Genomic DNA, 20,744 nt, shown 5'->3' on the forward strand with positions numbered 1-20,744 from the left:
CTGGAAAGAGGCCATGGTTGATGAAATGGCATCTTTACACAAAAATGAGGCTTAGGATCTGGTGGAGTTGCCGGCTGGAAGGAAACCCATTGGTAGCAAATGGGTGTTCAAAAAGAAGACAAATGTAGAAGGAAAAGTGGAGAAATACAAAGCTCAGTTGGTAGCAAAAGGTTATTCCCAGGTGTCGGGAATTGATTTTGGTGATATTTTTTCTCCTGTTGCCAAGGTAACTTCTATTAGATTACTTTTATCTGTTGCTGCTGCTTTTGATTTTGAGGTAGAACAGATGGATGTGAAGACATCATTTCTTCATGGGGATCTGGAAGAGGAGATCTACATGAAGCAACTTGAAGGCTTTGCGGTGAAGGGTAAGAAAGAACTGGTATGTAAGTTAAAGAAGTATCTGTATGGGTTAAAACAGTCACCAAGGATGTGGTATCATAAATTTTATACATTTATATGGGGACTTGGCTTCAACAGAAGCAACACAGATCATTGTGTGTATTTTAAATTAATTGGTGACTATGTTATTTATCTGTTCTTGTATATGGATGATATGTTGCTAATTGGAAATGACAAAGAATTTATCCAGGATTTGAAGACCCAATTGTCCTCCAAATTCAACATGAAAGATCTTGGTGCTGCAAACTATATTTTGGGCATGGAAATTAAAAGAGATTGGGCAAAGAGGAAGCTCTGGTTAAACCAGAGGAAGTATGTTGAGACAATACTGCAGAGGTTTAATATGCAGGATAGTAAACTGGTGAAGGTTCCTATTCTTGTAGGTGTGAGGTTATTTGCTGAACAGTGTCCCAAGACACAAGAAGAGGAAGAGGACATGTCCCATGTTCCATATGCAAGTGCAGTTGGTAGCTTGATGTATGCAATGGGCTGTACTAGACTAGACATTGCACATGCAGTGGGAGTATTGAGCAAGTTTATGTCAAAAAAAGGAAAGGAGCATTGGATAGCAGTGAAGCGGGTTTTCAGGTATTTGCATGGCACTAGTGATTATGGTTTGTGCTACCAAGGAAGAACATGATTGGACAGAATGTTGGATATTCGTGGCTCTGTTGATGCAGATTGGGCTGGAGATCTGGATAAGAGAAGATCTATAAGTGGGTATGTGTTTAACCTATTTGGAGGTGCAGTTAGTTGGATGAGCAAGAAATAATCTGTAGTGGCACTATCAACTATAGAGGCAGAATACATGGCAGCCACTCATGCAAGCAAGGAAGCAGTTTGGCTGCAGAGATTGTGTTCAAGTATGGGGTTAGTACAAGGAGCTATAAGGATAGACTGTGACAACCAAAGTGTAGTTTTCTTGGCAAAGAACCCCGCATATCATTCAAAGACAAAGCCATTGATGTTCAGTATCAATTTGTGAGGGATATGACAAAAGACAAAAAGGTGTTGCTGGTAAAGGTGGAAACTTTGAAGAATATTATAGATGCATTGACAAAATCTATGTGCTCTAAGAAGTTCTCTTGGTGTAGAGAGACAATGGGCATTTCAGGGCTGGAAAAATGACTAAGATATCTTATCGCCCCATGTGGAAAGAAAACAAGTGGGAGAATGTTGGGTTGTGTTGTATTCTTTCCATGTAGTTAACAGGTGGTTTGAAGGGCACCCGTAACCCCACTTTATGGGGTCCGGGGCAGCGCCTTGGAAAATTTTGGTTTTGGACCCTATGTTAGGTTGGGCAGACCCACCTATTGTTTTGTGCATGATTTTTGCACATGTTTTTTTTGGACGCGATGGTTTTCGGTCCATGGTATTGGATGTGATGGTTTTTGGTCCATGGTATTGGATGTAATGGTTTTCGGTCCATGGTATTGGATGCTTCGACATGCATAAATATGTATTGTAACATTGAAAGGAACATAATGAAAAATCAAGCTGGTAGTCCCGATTTTGGGATCTAGGGGAAAATCTTTGTGTATATGTGTTTTATGTGTTCTGCTCTCGCATTATTTATTTTCTGTGTTTTAGAATTCGTATGCAGAATTCATATGCAAGTAATTTTCTGTACGGGGTTAAAACCTACACCTATAGGCCCATCGGACTGCTAGTATGCATAGGTCCCAATCAGTTCGTCTCACCTGGTGAACTCTATTCAGTACTCTGCACACCTTCTTGAATGCTTCTATGTGGAATTGCGCATCGCCTTTCTTGCTACTGCGTTTGGTTCTGATTTTTGATCCTTAGCTTGGGGTGTGCTTGAGTGGGCTGCACAACACATGTCTGTACCCATCGACACAAGTGGGCGCACAAGCTGCTTTGTCCTGGCTGCCCGACTCTCGTTCAAAGTTGGGGGCTTCCAAACCATAGGTGCATCATCCTTCTACATCCGCGCCAGTCCTTAAAGTTTTCTTGATGTGTACCCCACCATCCCGTGGGTGTTGCGCACAGTGCCCATTTCAATGCATCGAACCGCTGTTGTTCCAGTACTTCGCTTTCAAATTTATTCAAGAATTCATCCACCACTGTCAATCCATCGTATGTTGGCAGCTCTCGTGCCTCTGTTGTCATGCAACGCAGTGATCTTATCATCATGTTGCAATTAAGCTTTGTCAATTCATGCAACCAATTCTGCTAGTGCTCTACTTCTTCATTTGAATCTGAAGTGCAGAAGCTTTCGCGCTCCCACGAGATCCTCCCATCCGTAGTCAAATTCACCAAATCTTGGTCTCATGTAGTTATCTTGTAAATACAATCAAAATCATCGTCACGCACTGGTTCAGTGTAGCGCGCTCCTTTGGCTGGGTCCAATGGGACTGCTATGCGTAGAGACTTTTTCTCGAAGATCATTTTGCTCTTCTTCAAGTTGATGACTCTGTTCATATCGATGGCCCAGTCTATTCCTAACAACATGGGATAGGGATTGCTATCATTGACAATTTCTATTACTTCAAAATTCATTTGTGTTCTTGCGCCTTCAATATCAACTGTTACCCCTTGCAACCTTCCCATGGACGAAATCTTCTATTGGTTCGCCATTCGTAATTGAATAGGGGACCATTGTAACGTGGGCCTACCCATACATTCCCATGATTGTTTCAGTAACACATTTGCATCTGAACCTAGATCTAGGATTACCTGATCCATTTCATACTCACCAATCTGTGTAGTCAACCTCATTTCTCTTCCAGTGTGCAATGCATGCTTTCTAGACGATGTGATCAGTTCCTGTATTCCTTTAACCGCCTTGTTTTGACGCAGTAGTTTCATGCATTTCTCCAGAAAGGTAGTAAGCATTGAAGGATCCATTCCTGGCTCTAGTTGATCTTTACTACCTGAAGTGGAGGCCTCCGCGAAGCTCTTCTTAGCTTCCATGAATGTCTCCTTTGCGTGTTCTAAATCAAACTCGGGTTCCTTTGCAGGGGCCTTGCGAACCCACGTACTTTCCTCTGGCTGCTTTCTCTTATCCTCTCCCTTGGTCGCGCCACTTTAGAGCATCATGTTTACATTCGGGTCCTCTTCGTGCGGCTCAGATCTCATCATTTGTATATTCTGAGTCTAGGGAGGCTAGAATACCCATTTTTCGCGCATCTATGTGATCAATGTAGGACGGTATATTGTTTCATGATCAAATTGAGCACAATACGTATAAGATATCCTTGTTAGGTTGGTACAGTCACGGGCATAGTGCCCTGGTCCTCTGCAATTGTAACAAATTAACTGTCCGCGACCCCTTCCTGGTCCCATTCCCCCTCGTCCTCGTCCTCACTCCTGAAATCCAGCACATGCGATCCCTGCATCTGGGTTGAGGGCTCGCATTTCAGTCTGCATCTTATAGGCTGGGGTCCAATCCATTATTAGCTCATAACTGCGGCAAGTGCGCTCATCGTGCCCTACCGACCTGTATAAATTACAAAACAATTGCCGGGGTGTTTGTGTATATTTCTGTAGCAAATGACAATTGTCCGTTGTGTGTTTCCCTCCTGTCTGACAGATTGCACACCATAAAGCGGGTGTTGCGCTCGGCCCTGCCTGCTCCTCCAGTCTCAACGGCGTTGGCCCTCCTCCTACCAAGTAGTTCGTGAAACTGGACAGTGATCCTTGTCATGACCTTGGCCTTTGCATTTTATGCACCATAATTCCTTGCGTGCCTCTGGCCGCGGTGCCCTATCCTGCTTCAAGTTTCGCATTTCCAAACATAGATTCTGTAGTTGCGTGTGGATTTGCTGAAATCCCAACCCAGGGTCCTATATCAGGGTCTCATGTAATCTCATTGCCATCTCCAATGCTTCGGCCTGGGTAGAAAGTTTCTGTTGTGACAACGCCATCCTCAAGTGTGGTGTTAGAGATGCTACAAACCATGCGCGATGCTGTGCATCCGTTAGCGTCATATTGGCCTCACAGATCATACTCTTCAGTGTTTGGTCTAAATCCCAGGGGGTCTTGCCCGGAAGCATCGCGATCTCTTTAAACCCGATGATTGACTGTGTCTCTGATTTTGGCCTGCTAAATTCTCTGTTCAATGCATTCTGGATCTCTGTTATCCCTGCATTTGGGTGGTCGTTAGAGTGCTTGATGTACCACGTTAATGTGCGATCCTGCAACGCGCTCACCAATGTAGCCCTCTTAATGTTGTCATCTGTGACACCTTGTGCTTCCCATACTGCTCTTACCACGAACCAGAATTGGTTTGGATCCTCATTCCCTACTCCTCTGAATACTGGTAGTTTGATTGCGCTCGCCATACTGAACCGTGGAGGTGGAGGTGGAGTGGGTGGAGATGGAGGTCAAGGAGGTGAAGTGGGGGGCGGTGTGGGTGGTAACCACATAATCTGTTGCCTTATCAAATTGACTGAGCTACTAGGAGAAACTTTCGCGAGCTCGTCCTCGCTCTCCCGCATGGGTGAAATTAAGGGACTGTTTTCTAATTCTTCACTACTTTTGCTTCTGTAGATTCTTCCGCTCTGCATAGTCCCAAACATTAATTTGTTTGCATAACTCGCTTTTCACATAACACCATCTTAATCCAGGTATTCAAAGATTTAATATACTTACCTCGCGGTCCCTTGAGAAAACGTCACTCTGCCTTGCCGTAACTGTTAATCATGTCCACCGTGAATTTAGTGACAAATCCTCCTATTATTTGGCTGAGCCAATGGTCCACAACTCGCGTTATCTTATCTTCTGAGGCTTTCAGTCTACGCACTAATTCTGTAGTCCACACTATCGGTTGGTCGAGCCTATACCTTCCCTGGCTGTCGGCTAACCTAGCGATCCACTCATACAGTTCAGAAGGAAAGGATGCAAATAAAATCTCGTGGATTTCTGTATACAGGTAGCGATCCAACCACCTTTTCTCAGATACTTGCGGAGTTCTGTTTTCCTATGTCACGAACTTGTGAGTTTTCTTGTCCAACCACTCTTCAATTTCCTTCTTTATTGGGTTCTAGTGGCATGACATCAGACATCCCTCATGTAGATCCCTGTCCCGACAACATAACCATTTGTTGGCTTAGTGGGGCCTGACCCAGGTTCTAAAGTGATTTAGCCAAGAAAATCCAGGTACTACTGGCCCTTTTGGCAACAGTCCGTGGAGCGCGGACTGAGGTCTCACCTGAAGTAGTATGGGAGGGAGTTGGAACCAGGTTTCCGCACCCTGGGGATGTCTGATATGTGGTGATTGGTACGCGGTCCAACCTTCGCACTTACTGCACTACATGCACCTGCGGGAACCCCGCGCCCTGTGATACTGCCTTCACGTAGTTCTAGTCACAACGTGACCCGTGTTATTTACCCAAGTCTTCCTTATTTAGGCTCTGTTAGCCAATTACTTAGATTAAATTCACATATAAGCGATCATACATGCACAGTAAATAACAAAGTAAAGTAACGCATAACATCAACATATAGATTCAGGAATAGATGCACAGAATAAACTTCTCTTTATTAGCTTTCGAATCCAAGTACAATGCCACTTACAGACCCAACTTCACCGTGCGCACTTAGTTGCAGGGGTCCACGCACTCAGTTGTGGACTCTACTAGGCCTCTGTGCACTCAGCTGTAGAGCCTCTTCCTACTACTACGCCCCATGACACTTCTTCTTTCCCCTTCTGCTCTAATCATGCCTTCACATCTATCTATTACTTGCTTGCCTATTTTTTTGTCTTTACACTTAGAGCCTCGCTCTATTTATACAATCCCATGGTTCGCGGACCATGGGTAGGCCGACACAACATTACATTAAATTACAATTCTTAGGGCAGACAACCCTAGGACTCGATTATATAATTCGCACTCTGTGCCCGCACTTCACAGAGTCTTATAATACAATTGACCAAAACTTAGGATTTCAGCCCCAAAACTTGCTGCAGGGGATCCCATGCCCAACAGGGAGCCCCTGCCTCTTTTTTCAATATTAGATAATAAATCAAGCTTGCGACTAAAAGTTAACAAGTCATTGTGTACAGATTCCCTGTCTCCCTCAAGCTCACCTTTTACCAATTCGACACACGACTTAATTCTCTATTTTAAATGTTTCATATCAAAAGATGCTTGCCATGTAGATTCAATAATACATAAAATTTCACATATATTACTAACAATGGACGATTTTATTGCATTAACTAGATAAATGGCTTTATCAAAATTATGAGATGCCTCGGGACTAGAAATTTCCAATGGCAGCCCGCGTATTCCAAATGGAGTCTTTAACAAAGGACCCGAGCTTAAAGCATGTTATAGATCTTTTATTTTTTCCTTTAGTTACATATTTTTCACTTGTCATCGGCTAATATATTCTGCAAGCGTGCCACCACTAACTAGATGCATTTTCATTAGCTTTGGTATCACAAATCTAACCAGATCAACATTTAGTTCTACTTGATCAACAATATTTTTGTTGCAAACTTGTACCCTTTCAATCCTTAATCTTCTACTTCCCCTATCATAATTTGTATCTTGCAATGTAATAAGGTGCTCATTGAAACTAATGACCTCTTTGGAAAATTTCTCCATCATGTTTTTTCTTTCTTGCAAATAAGAACTAACCCAATCAGGTAGTGTCACAAAATCAACTTCCATGTTCATGGCCTCATCAATGCTCGCTGTTTTAGGTGGGATATTGTGTAAAAATTCTCTACAAATCTAGCTTTGATACCATGTAGAAGTTCTCTACAAATCTAGCTCTGATACCATGTAGAAAATCTGACTGTAAGTTAACTAGATAATGCAATATAAATCAAAGCAGAATACTATAACCTACTTCTACTATCAATTTGCGGAAGCTTAAATATCGAGCTAAACAATATAACCATAAGAAGAAGAATCAATGCACAATACACATGAAAATGTTTTGGGGAAAGCCTCAGCTAAAAAGCCCATTATCTATATTATCATACAAGGTGGAAATACATAGGAATTATACAAAGCCTTAGCTCTCACAGCTAGCCAGCTCTCAGTAAAATCCTCATAGATGCTCATAGGCAAACTTGGCTTCTCACAAGCCTTCCTCACTACCCTCCAAGCTCCTATTTCCTTGTGCTGTTCCTTTGGGACGATCTCATTCAACCATGTGGAAAAACTGGCTTTACCAAGTGGATGATCTCTTGATCTCACACACTATCAGAACTGCGCAATCCTCAAGGAATTATTCCTTCTGCATGCATGAGTTTTCTTTATAGGAAAACACATGCAACTAATATTACACTGTCCTTGACTTTAATCTCAACTGGGTCTTTCTCAGAATAGACATGCATGAGTTTCTGACGAGGGAATCTTCAGTTAACTGGAGTACACTAGTTGAGTGCATGCATGCATCAACTGACTGTTAACTCTCTATTAGTTCCTTAAACAGTTTGGAACTAATTTAACTGGACTTAACTTGGTAAACTAAGTTAACTAATTACAACTCAAATATAACTCAATCTTATCTCCTTAATTTAAGGCTTATCTCGTTAATTTAAGGGACAAATTTTGCATGACTTTAGAAAGACTTCCAACTTGAATTTCTCCACCTAATTAAGTCAAAATAACTTAATTAATTATTTCCAAGTAGCTGTTAGACTAAATTTGATTTTAATTCACAATTTAATTCAAGGAAAAATAAATTGGAATATTCTTGTTGCCACAATTCAACATATTGGGTCTAGATGACTAAGATGTATGCGCTCATTCTAGACTTACTATATGAGGAGGCTGTTTTCATCTTCGCCATTTGATAACCCTCTATGAACCAGTTTTCCAGTTGTAGTAGTTTTTTTCCTTTTTTGACTACTAGATGAAGACTAGCTAGCACTACATGTGCAATATTGATTTTGTCCCATAGCATCTGTGCTTGCTTGCTTGTATCTTCCGTTTGTGGGGATGATGTCTTTTTAAGCGATCTCTTCAACACCTACCAACAATTCTCGATTTTTTGTTGGTTCATTGTGACTTTCCTGGCTCTGCTCTCTAGTTCTTAGCAAAAAGTTCTTGTACCTCATAGACACTAGGTGTTATGTGAAAATTTTATTTCTATCAAAGCCTTGAATAACTTCAGCTTCACCTAAGATAAAAGCATTTAAAGAATTTCGCAAAAGGGTAGTGTAAGCCATATTCTTGAAAGTCACGTTTCCAAGAGTAAACGAAAAATAAATAAATTGTTTTTTCTTTTTTTTTGCATAAATGTTACTTTCCAATGATGGTATTTAAATATAAAATTATCATTCATTTCCACACATTCACGCACTTCGTGGGCATCTTCAACAACTTTTCTTCAAAAAGCCATAACTTCTTCATCTGGAAACCGTTTTTTTTAATCAACCTAATTTTTTGAGATATTTCCATTGGAACACTTAGTTTCAGCATCTACAGCTCCCGTTTTTGTTAAAATGGAAAGTCCATTCCAAGTTATTCTTGACAACACTAACTACTTCCAATGGTGGTCCTACATTGTGGATTTACTTAGAAGTAAAGGTCTTTATAGAATAGCCCCATGCCAAGAAACCAAACCCTAAGATGACGAAAGGCAACCAAATGGGAAAATAGGCAAGATCAAGCACGTGGGTTGATAGGGATGTCTATTTCTCCAGACTTTAGATTCCATATCATAGAACTTGATACTCCTAATGAAGCAATGAAACAACTCACTAAAGTTTTTGGAATTAAAAATGAAATTAGAGCCCATCAACTCGAAAATGAGTTGCTTACATTGGACCCCAATAATTTTTCTTCAATTGAAGATTTTTTGTCCAAGTTCAAGACCCTTAGACTTCTCTTGGAAGGTGTTAAGAAGATGGTAGCCTTATCTATTCCATTCTTACTAATTTGGGACCATCCTACTCTGTGTTTGTTTCCACCTTCCATTCTACAAGAGAAGCATTTATTTCTCAAGGACAAGACTACAAGTCCCCCCTCTTTTGATGCATTTTGTGATTCTTTAATAAGAGAACAAGAAAAAATCTTACATCTCGGTCTTCTTAATCTTGGAAACTCTTCTAAGAAAGCCTTATCCGCCCAACAACAACCAAATTCAAAGAATCCTAAGAAGCAGTATCCTAAAAAGAATGGTCCTAAACCAAATAAGTGTCCTAAGCAACTTAACTCTCAAAATGAAAAATCATTTCAACAAAATGATAAGGCAAATAAAAACGAAGGGAAGAAGTCTGATAGACATTTCCACTTTTGTAATTGAGATGGCCACTTAGAATCGAAATGCTTTAAGAAGTTGGAAGCCTTGGAAGTAGCAATGAAGACGCATAACATCCATTTGGAGCACTCTTCAACTTCAACTTCATCTTCAGGAATTGCACTTTCTACATGTGGTTGTCAAGAATGTCGGTCTGGCTATGCACTAAATGTATCATCTTCTTCTCATTCTCATGAGTGGCTCATTGATTCCGGAGCTTCTTATTACATGGCCAAAAACAAAACCATGTTTTCTTCTTTAAATGATTGTAACACCAAAAATATATATGTTGGTGATGATAGATCTCTTAGTGTTGTAGGGACTAGAACTATTCATCTAGAAAATGGTTAATTTAATGATGTGTTATGTGTTCCAAACTTATCTTGCAACCTTCTATTTTTATATCAGATAACTCATTCAGGTGAAGGTAAAATCGTTGAATTCTCACCTCATGATGTTATAATTAAGGACCTAAGAGATCCTAGACAAATTTTAACTACTCGCATTGCTAATGATTCTAAAAGGTTGTATAAGTTTAACAACTTTGGGTTATCAACTCTTCCCTCGGTATTTGTTGTTCATAATGATGAAGTGAGCAAACTTTGGCATGAGCAATTTGGTCACTTAAACTATCACTCCCTTCAAAATCTATGTAAAGAAAATATGGTGGCAGGTCTTCCTATGGTATCTTGCAGAGATGGTGTTTGTTTCGGATGTGTACTCGGAAAACATCATCGGGATAGTTTTGAAAAACGTGCCTCTTGGCACACCTCAACCCCTTTACAGCTTGTGCATAGTGATTTATGTGGTCCACTTCCAGTTGTTTCATTCTCTAGATACAAGTATTTCTTAACTTTAATTGATGATTTCTCCACATGCCCTTGGCTATACTTCTTAAAACTCAAAAGTTAAGTCTTTAACATGTTCTTGGCCTTTAAGGCCTTTGTTGAGAAACAATTTGGACATCAAATTCTTAAGCTAAGATCAGATAATGGCAGAGAATATGTTAACAACAAATTCATCAACTTTTGCACTGAGCATGGAATTCAAATGCAACATACTGTTCCATATACTCCAAACCAAAATGGTGTAGCTGAAAGGAAGAATCACACCTTAAAGGAAATGGCTAATTGTATGCTTCAATATAAAGGACTTAGTCTTAATTTTTGGGAAGAAGCAATTAACTGTGCAAATTACATAGTGAATCGCACTCCTACTAAGGTTTCAAAGGATATCACTCCAGAAGAAGCATGGATTTGAATTGAACTAGATGTAAGTCACTTTCGTGTTTTTGGAAGTGAAGCATGGGTCCATATTCCAGATGAGAAACATAAAGCTTTAGAACCTAAGAGTGAAAAATGTATTTTTGTTGGATATTCTGAAGATGTCAAAGGATATAGACTTATTCCACTTAAGTCCAAAAATGTTATCATTAGAAGAGATGTAAAGTTTGCTGAAAATATATCAGCCTATGAGCCTAGTTTGGTAGATGTGCCACCTCTCTCTATCCCTTCTACTTCTGAAAATATTTCTTCTTCAGATGATGACAGCAAGGATAAAAATCCTCCCCCACCTTCTTAGGATCCTCCTTCAGCTCCTCATCTTGCAAAATGGGTCCGTGCTACTCGAGATGCAACAGGTTCTCTTGCAAGTGATCCTACAGATCAACGACGTACACGTTCTTAGTTTGATAGGGCCTCTTCTTTACTGGCTCAAGCTTTAACAAATTATGATCCTAACATCTTTGCATAAGCTTTAGGCCATCTAGATTGGGACACATCTATGAATGAAGAATATTGTTCATTATTGGAAAATGATACATGGGATCTTGTTCCTCTTCCAAAGGGACGAAAACTTGTTAGATCAAATGGGTTTACAGAATCAAGTATAGACTAGATGAAAAAATTGATAAACATAAAGCTTGTCTTGTTGCTAAGGGTTTTTCACAAGTTGAAGGCATTGACTATACTAAAACCTTCTCCCCTGTTGCTAAAATGAACTCTATCTGCCTTTTTATTTCCCTTGCCGCCTCTTTCAAATGGGAAGTCCATCAGATGGATGTTAAATCTGCCTTTTTGCATGGGGACTTCCATGAAGAAATCTATATGGAACAAACTATTGGTTTTATAAAACCAGACTCCAGCCTTGTGTGTTGGCTTAAGAAATCCATTTATGGTCTCAAGCAAGCCCCTTGGGCTTGGTATGCCAAAATGGATAGCTTTCTTTTAGATACTGGCTTTTCTAGGTGTCATTCCAACAATACTGTCTACACCAAGAAAGTGAGCAAGTCCCTTATCATTCTTGTTCTTTATGTTGATGATCTTATCCTTACTAGTAGTGATCCCAACCTTATAAACCATGTTAAGTCTAGCCTTAAAAAGAAGTTTGAAATGACAGACTTAGGAAACTTGCATTATTTTCTTAGTCTTCAAGTCTTGCAATCCAAGGAGGGTATTTCCCTTTCCCAGTCCAAGTATGCCTGTGATCTTCTACGCCATTTTCACATGGAAGAATGTAAGCCAACCCCTTCTCCCTTTCAGTCTGGAGCAAAACATTTAGTCACTTGTACTTCCCCTAAAGTTGATGCTACCTTATACAGTCAACTTGTAGGAAAACTTTTGTATCTGACCCATACTCGTTCAGACCTTTCCTTTGATGTTGGCCTTATTGCTCTGTTTATGCTAAACCCACATGAAAGTCATTGGAAGTAGTTAAAAGAATACTTCATTGTGTTCGAGGTACAATTCAGTTTGGGATTCATTACAGTGCAGAAGCATCTCCTCTATTGGTTGGTTTCACTGATTTCAATTGGGCTGGTGACCTTGATGATTGGAAGTCTACTGCAGGTTATGTGTTCACTCTTGGTTCAGGACCTATTACATGGGCTTGCAGGAAACAAAGTGCCATTTCTCTTTCTTCAGTAGAAGCAGAGTCTCGTGGTGCAATAGAAGCTAGTAAGGAAGCCCCATGGCTTCGTCAGATCCTGTCAGAGTTTAGCTTTCAGCAGCAACATCCGACTACACTTTGGTGTGATAATCAAAGTGCCATTCAACTATGCAAAGATCCAGTCCAACATCAACACAACAAACACATTGAACTGCACATGCACTTCATCAGAAAGCTCATTCATGACCATGTTCTTGAAGTGAAATATTGTTCAATAGATGATCAAGTTGCAGACATCTTTACAAAGGCTCTCACAGAGGCAAAGTTTACTAAACTTCAATTTATGGTTGGAGTTTAGGAAGTTTTCACTAAGGGGGGATAGGTTCTAATGCCTCCTTCCTTCTCCTATTGTGTCATATTTTTACATCCTTCAATCCTATCCCAAGTTGTTTTTAAGGGGGGATGTTTGGATATTTCGACACATAGGAAATAGTTAAGTATAACTTGGTCTAGTGTAGAGTTAGGTAAAGTGTGTTTCTTTACTATGCACTTTTGTAACTTACAATCCGACGGTCACGATATGTTCTAGACATGTAGTGATCCGACGGTTCATTCTCTCCTCGGTATTACCAACAGTTGATCCGTGGCTTAACACCCGATTGGTCCATGATCTCTATTTAAAGAGAATGGAGGGTCATTTGTAGGGTAACCGTTCATGAGAGAAGCTTATGTAAATTTTCATTCTTTTATTAATAAATTGTTTGAAATGGCCGCATTGGCTTAGGCCGTGGATTGTTTCCCTCTTTGAGGGTTTTAACCACATCAAGAATACTGGTGTATTGATCTATGATCTGTTTGTGAGCGGTGTCATTTGGTGTTCTGTCTGAGGAACTTACCCTGTAATTCCTACACTTTATATAATAAGAGCCAACACATTTTCATGCATATGTTGTTATTGTATTTGAACTGCTCTGATTGATTTAATGATATGTGTTGTTTAACTTATGTACTTGTGTATGAACTGATTCACATGTAATTATATGAATCTTGTTTTTAATGTGTTGCATATGTTTTTAATGTTGTCACCATCCATGTCGACTACTCTGCCAGACATCAGACACATCTTTCACTTGTACCTTGCTATAAAAACTATCACACTCGTCTCAGACTGATCCGTGAGTCTTGTACGTGTTATCTTACCTTGTATGATGTGACTTCCGCATCCGAGTGGATTGCTCCACTGGAAGCTGTGCATGTCCTTTGTGTTGTGTGTTCATAGCCAAGTTGGGACTGCTCCCTCTCAACCTAGACCTCACCTTCACCTCCTTCCCCTTTCGAAGTGTTGGAACCTCTCATACACCTTCCTTGACTCACTGCATTAGTCACACCCTTGCTGCTAACAAAGTTATTCTACTTGCCTCTGTGCGACACCGCGGTCAAGGTATTACCTTACGACCCACTGCTGGAACACCTACACCAAACGGTTTGAGGTCTAATTGGGACTTCTTACCAGGGAGATCCCCTTGACATGTTGGTAGGTCCAACATCGTCAACACAATGTCTTGGAGCCCCTGCCACTTTTTCAATATTAGATAATAAATCAAGCTTGCGGCTAAAAGTTAATAAGTCATTGCGTACAGATTCCCTATCTCCCTTGAGCTCACCTTCTACCAATTCGACACATGACTTAATTCTCTATTTTAAATGTTTCATATTGAAAGATGCTTGCCATGCATATTCAATAATACATAAACTTTCACATATATTACTAACAATGGATGATTTTACTGCATTAACCAGATACATGGCTTTATCAAAATTATGAGATGCCTCGAGACTAGAAATTTCCAATGGTAGCCCACATATTCCCAACGGAGTCTTTAAAAAAGGACCTGAGCTTAAAGCATGTTATAGATATTTTATTTTTTCCTTTAGTTACATATTTTTCACTTGTCATTGGCTAATATATTCTGCAAGTGTGCCACTACTAACTAGATTCATTTTCATTAGCTTTGGTATCACAAATCTAACCAGATCAACATTTACTTCTGCTCTATCAACAATATTTTTGTTGCAAACTTGTACCCTTTCAATCCTCAATATTTTACTTCCCCTATCATAATTTATAACTTGCAATGTAATAAGGTGCTCATTGAAACTAATGACCTCTTTGGCAAATTTCTCCATCATGTTTTTGCTTTCTTGCAAACAAGAACTAACCCAATTAGGTAGTGTCACACAATCAACTTCCATGTTCATGGCCTCATCAATGCTCGCTGTTTTAGGTGGGATGTTGGGTCTATATGACTTAGATGTATGCGCTCATTCTAGAATTACTATATGTGGAGGCTGTTTTTCATCTTTGCCATTTGATAGCCCTCTGTGAACTAGTTTTCTAGTTGCAATAGTTTTTTTCCTTTTTTGACTACTAGATGAAGACTAGCTAGCACTACATGTGCAATATTGATTTTGTCCCGTAGCATCTGTGCTTATTTTCTTGTATCTTCCATTTGTGGGGATGATGTCTTTTTAAGCGATCTCTTCAACACCTGCCAACAATTCTCGGTTTTTTGTTGGTTCATTGTGACTTTCCTGGGTCTGCTCTCTAGTTCTCAGAAACAAGTTCTTGTACCTCATAGACACTAGGTGTTATGTGAAAATTTTATTTCTATCAAATCCTTGAATAACTGCATCTTCACCTAAGATAAAAGCATTTAAAGAATTTTCCAGAAGGGTAGTGTAAGCCATATTCTTGAAAGTCACGTTTCCAACAATAAACGAAAAATAAATAAATTGTTTTTTCTTTTTTTGCATAAATGTTACTTGCCAATGATGGTATTTCCTGCAGATCACAACAAAAAAATACCTATCTAGAAAAAAGCTTAGAAACAACAATTCTTATTTTCAAAATCGTAAATTCAAATGTCTGTATTGCTTTCTCTTTCCTCTTTCCAAAAACTACTAACCTTTTAAGCTAGCTCACTTGGTCCAAAGTTACTTTATGAGAATAGAGGTCTTGAGTTGAAGTCTTTCTTTCTGTTGAGTTATTTTTTCAAAAAACACATGTATCTTATGTTTTAAAGTTACTTTAGGTAAAAGTGTTGTCACCCATTATAAAAAGTCTATCACTTATAATTCTAAAGCCTCTTTATCTTTTATTTAAGTTACAATTTAGTGGGTAGCTCATAAAGTACCATTGTAAAAGTGACTTTCACTTATTTATAAAAGTGAGTCACATATTTTTTTTTAAAGTGAGCTAATTAGATTAAGTTTGATAAGGGGAGGGATTTTTTTAAATATAACATTATCATTCATTTCTGCACATTCACGCACTTTGTTGGCATCTTCAACAACTTTTCTTCAAAAATCCATAACTTCTTCTTTCGAAAGCTGTTTTCATAGCCCTTTTTTTGAATCAGCCTAATATTTCGAGATATTTCCATTGGAACACTTAGTTTCAGCATATACAACTTCAGTTTCTGTTAAAATGGAAAGTCCATGCCAAGTTATTCTTGACAGCACCAACTATTTCCAACGGTGGTCCTAAATTATGGATTTACTTAGAAGTAAAGGTCTTTATAAAATAGCCTCAAGCCAAGAAACCAAACCTCAAGATGAAGATAAGGGAGCCAAATGGGAAAATAGGCAAGATCAAGCATGTGGGTTGATAGGGATGTCTATTTCTCCAGACTTTAGATTCCATATCACAGAACTTGATACTCCTAATGAAGAAACAAAACAACTCACTAAAGTTTTTGGAATTAAAAATGAAATTAGAGCCCATCAACTCGAAAATGAGTTGCTTACATTGGACCCCAATAATTTTTCTTCCATTGAAGATTTTTTGTCCAAGTTCAAGACCCTTAGACTTCTTTTGGAAGGTGTTAAAAAGATGGTAGCCTTATCTATTCCATTCTTACTAATTTGGGACCAGCCTACTCTGTGTTTGTTTCCGCGCTCCATTCTACTAGAGAAACATTTATTTCTCAAGTACAAAACTACAAGTCCCCTCTTTTGATGCCTTTTGTGATTCTTTAATAAGAGAACAAGAAAAAATCTTACATCTTGGTCTTCTTAATCTTGGAGACTCTTCTAAGAAAGCCTTAGCCACCCAACAATAATGAAATTCAAAGAATCCTAAGAAGCAGTATCCTAAAAAGAATGGCCCTAAACCAAACAAGGGTCTTAAGCAATTTCACTCTCAAAATGAAAAATCATTTCAACAAAATGATAAGGAAAATAAAAACAAAGGGAAGAAGACTGATAGACATTGCCACTTTTGTAATCAAGATGGCCACTTAGAATCGAATTGCTTTAAGAAGATGGAAGACCTCGAAGCAACAATGAAGAAGCATAACATCCATTTGGAGCACTCTTCAACTTCAACTTCATCTTCAGGAATTGCACTTTCTGCATGTGGATGTCAAGCATCTCGAGCTAGTTATGCACTAAATGTAGCTTCGTCTTCTCATTCTCATGAGTGGCTCATTGATTCTGGAGTTCCTTATCACATGGCCAAAAACAAAGCCATGTTTTCTTCTTTAAATGATTGTAACACCAAAAATATATATGTTGGTTATGATAGATATCTTAGTGTTGTAGGGACTAGAACTATTCATCTAGACAATGGTCAATTTAATGATGTATTATGTGTTCCAACCTTATCATGCAACCTTATATCTGTATATCAGATAACTCATTCAGGTGAAGATAAAATCGTTGAATTCTCATCTCACGATGTTGTAATTAAGGACCTAAGAGATCCTAGACAGATTTTAGCTACTGAAATTGCTGATGATTCTACAAGTTTGTATAAGTTTAACAACTTTGGGTCATTAACTATTCCCTCGATATTGGTTGCTCATAATGATGAAGTGAGCAAACTTTGGCATGAGCGATTTGGTCACTTAAACTATCGCTCCCTTCAAAATCTATGTAAAATATGGTGACAGGTCTACCTATGGTATCTTGCAGAGATGGCGTTTGTTCCAGATGTGTACTCGGAAAACATCATCGGGATAGTTTTGAAAAATGTGCCTCTTGGCATGCCTCAGCCCCTTTACAGCTTGTGCATAATGATTTATGCAGTCCACTTCCAGTTGTTTCATTCTCTAGCTACAAGTATTTCTTAACTTTCATTGATGATTTCTCTAGACGCACTTGGGTATACTTCTTAAAACTCAAGAGTGAAGTCTTTAACATGTTCTTGGCCTTTAAGGCCTTTGTTGAGAAACAATCTGGACTTCAAATTCTTAAGCTAAGATCAGAGAATGGCGGAGAATATGTTAACAAAAAATTCATCAACTTTTGCATTGGGCATGGAATTCAAATGCAACATACTGTTCCATATACTCCACAACAAAATGGTGTAGCTGAAAGGAAGAATCACACCTTAAAGGTAATGGCTAATTGTATGCTTCAATCTAAAGGACTTAGTCTTAACTTTTGGGCAGAAGCAATTAACTGTAGAAATTACATGGTAAATCACACTCCTACTAAGGTTTTAAATAATATCACTCTAGAAGAAGCATGGAGCTCAATTAAACTAGATGTAAGTCACTTTTGTGTTTTTGGAAGTGAAGCATGGGGCCATATTCCAGATGAGAAACATAAAGCTTTAGAACCTAAGAGTGAAAAATGTATTTTTGTTGGATATTATGAAGATGTAAAAGGATATAGACTTATTCCACTTAAGTCCAAAAATGTTATCATTAGAATAGATGTAAAGTTTGCTGAAAATATATCGGCCTACGAGCCTGGTTCGGCGAATGTGCCACCTCTCTCTATCCCTTCTACTTCTGAAAATATTTCTTCTTCAGATGATGACAACGAGGATGAAAATCCTTCCCCACCTTCTTAGGATCCTCCTTCAGCTCAACTTCCAAAATGGGTCTGTGCTACTCAGGATGCAATAGGTTATCTTGCAAGTGATCCTACAGATCAACGAAGTACACGTTCTTAGTTCGATAGAGCCTCTTATTTATTGGCTCAAGCTTCAACAAATTATGATCCTAACACCTTTGCTAAAGCTTCAGGCCATCCATATTGGGACACATCTATGAATGAAGCCTATTGTTCATTATTGGAAAATGATACATGGGATCTTTTTCTTCTTCCAAAGGGAGGAAAACTTGTTAGATGCAAATGGGTTTACAGAACCAAGTATGGACTAGATGGAAAAGTTGATAAACATAAAGCTCATCTTGTTGCTAAGGGTTTTTCACAAGTTGAAGGCATTGACTATATTGAAACCTTCTCCCCTATTTCCAAAATGAACTCTATCCGTCTTTTTCTTTCCCTTGCTTCCTCTTTCAAATGGGAAGTCCATCAGATGGATGTTAAATCTACCTTTTTGCATGGGGACTTGCATGAAGAAATATATATGGAACAAACTACTGGCTTTATACAACCAGACTCCAGCCTTGTGTGTCAGCTTAAGAAATCCCTTTATGGTCTCAAGCAAGCCCCTCGGGCTTGGTATGCCAAAATGGATAGCTTTCTTTTAGATACTGGCTTTTCTAGGTGTCATTCTGACAATACTGTCTACACCAAGAAAGTGGGAAAGTCTCTTATCATTATTGTTCTTTATGTTGATGATATTATCCTTACTAGTAGTGATCCCAACCTTATAAACCATGTGAAGCCCATCCTTAAAAAGAAGTTTGAAATGACAGACTTAGGACACTTGCATTATTTTCTTTGTCTTCAAGTCTTGCAATCCAAGGAAGGTATTTCCCTTTCCCAGTCCAAGTATGCCTGTGATCTTCTACGCCATTTGCACATGGAAGACTGTAAGCCAGCCCCTTCTCCCTTTCAGTCTGGAGCCAAACTTTCATTCACTTGTACTTCCCCTAAATTTGATGCTACCTTATACCGTCAACTTGTAGGAAAACTTTTGTATCTGACACATACTTGTCCTGACCTTTCCTTTGTTGTTGGCCTTATTGCTTGGTTTATGAAAAACCCACATGAAAGTCGTTGGAAAGCAGCTAAAAGAATACTTCATTATGTTCGAGGTACAGTTCAGTTTGGGATTCATTATAGTGCAGAAGCATCTCCTCTATTGGTTGGTTTCACTGATTTTGATTGGGCTAGTGACCCTAATGATCAGAAGTCTACTGTAGGTTATGTGTTCACTCTTGGTTCAGGACCTATTACATGGGATTGCAAGAAACAAAGTGCCATTTCTCTTTCTTCAACGGAAATAGAGTCTCGGGGTGCCGTAGAAGCTAGTAAGTAAGCCTTGTGGCTTCGTCAGATCCTGTCAGAGTTTGGATTTCAGCAGCAACATCCGAATACACTTTGGTGTGATAATCAAAGTACCATTCAACTATGCAAAGATCCAGTCCAACATCAGCGCAACAAACACATTGAACTGCAAATGCACTTCATCAGAAAGCTCATTCATGACCATGTTCTTGAAGTGAAATATTGTTCAACAGATGATCAAGTTGCAGACATCTTTACAAAGGCTCTCACAGAGGCGAAGTTTACTAAACTTAGATTTATGGTTGGAGTTTAGGAAGTTTTCACTAAGGGGGGATAGGTTCTAATGCCTCCTTCCTTCTCCTATTGTGTCATATTTGTACATCCTTCAATCCTATCCCAAGTTGTTTTTAAGGGGGGATTTTTGGATATTCTGACACATAGGAGATAGTTAAGTATAGCTTGGTCTAGTGTAGAGTTAGGTAAAGTGTGTTTCTTTACTATGCACTTTTGTAACTTACAATCCGACGGTTACGATATGTTATAGACATGAAGTGATCCGACGGTTCATTCTCTCCTCGGTATTACCGACAGTTGATCCATGACTTAACACACAACTGGTCCATGATCTCTATTTAAAGAGAATGGAGGGTCATTTGTAGGGTAACCGTTCATGAGAGAAGATTATGTAAATTTTCATTCTTTTATTAATAAATTTCCTGAAATGGCCGCGTTGGCTTAGGCCGTGGACTGTTTCCCTCTTTGAGGGTTTTAACCACGTCAAGAGTACTAGTGTATTGATATGTGATCTGTTTGGAGCGGTGTCCTTTGGTGTTCTGTCTAAGGAAATTACCCTGTAAATTCCTACGCTTTATATAATAAGAGCTAATACATTTTCATGCATATGTTGTTATTTTATTTGGACTTCTCCAGTTGCTTTAATGATATGTGTTGTTTAACTTACGTACTTGTGTATGAATTGATTCACATGCAATTATGTGAATCTTGTTGTTAATGTGTTGCAT

Source organism: Pinus tabuliformis, chromosome 7 (genome assembly GCF_031772625.1).
Source record: "Pinus tabuliformis cultivar Carrire ecotype Pingquan chromosome 7, CPIR1, whole genome shotgun sequence".
Lineage (NCBI taxonomy): Eukaryota > Viridiplantae > Streptophyta > Pinopsida > Pinales > Pinaceae > Pinus > Pinus tabuliformis.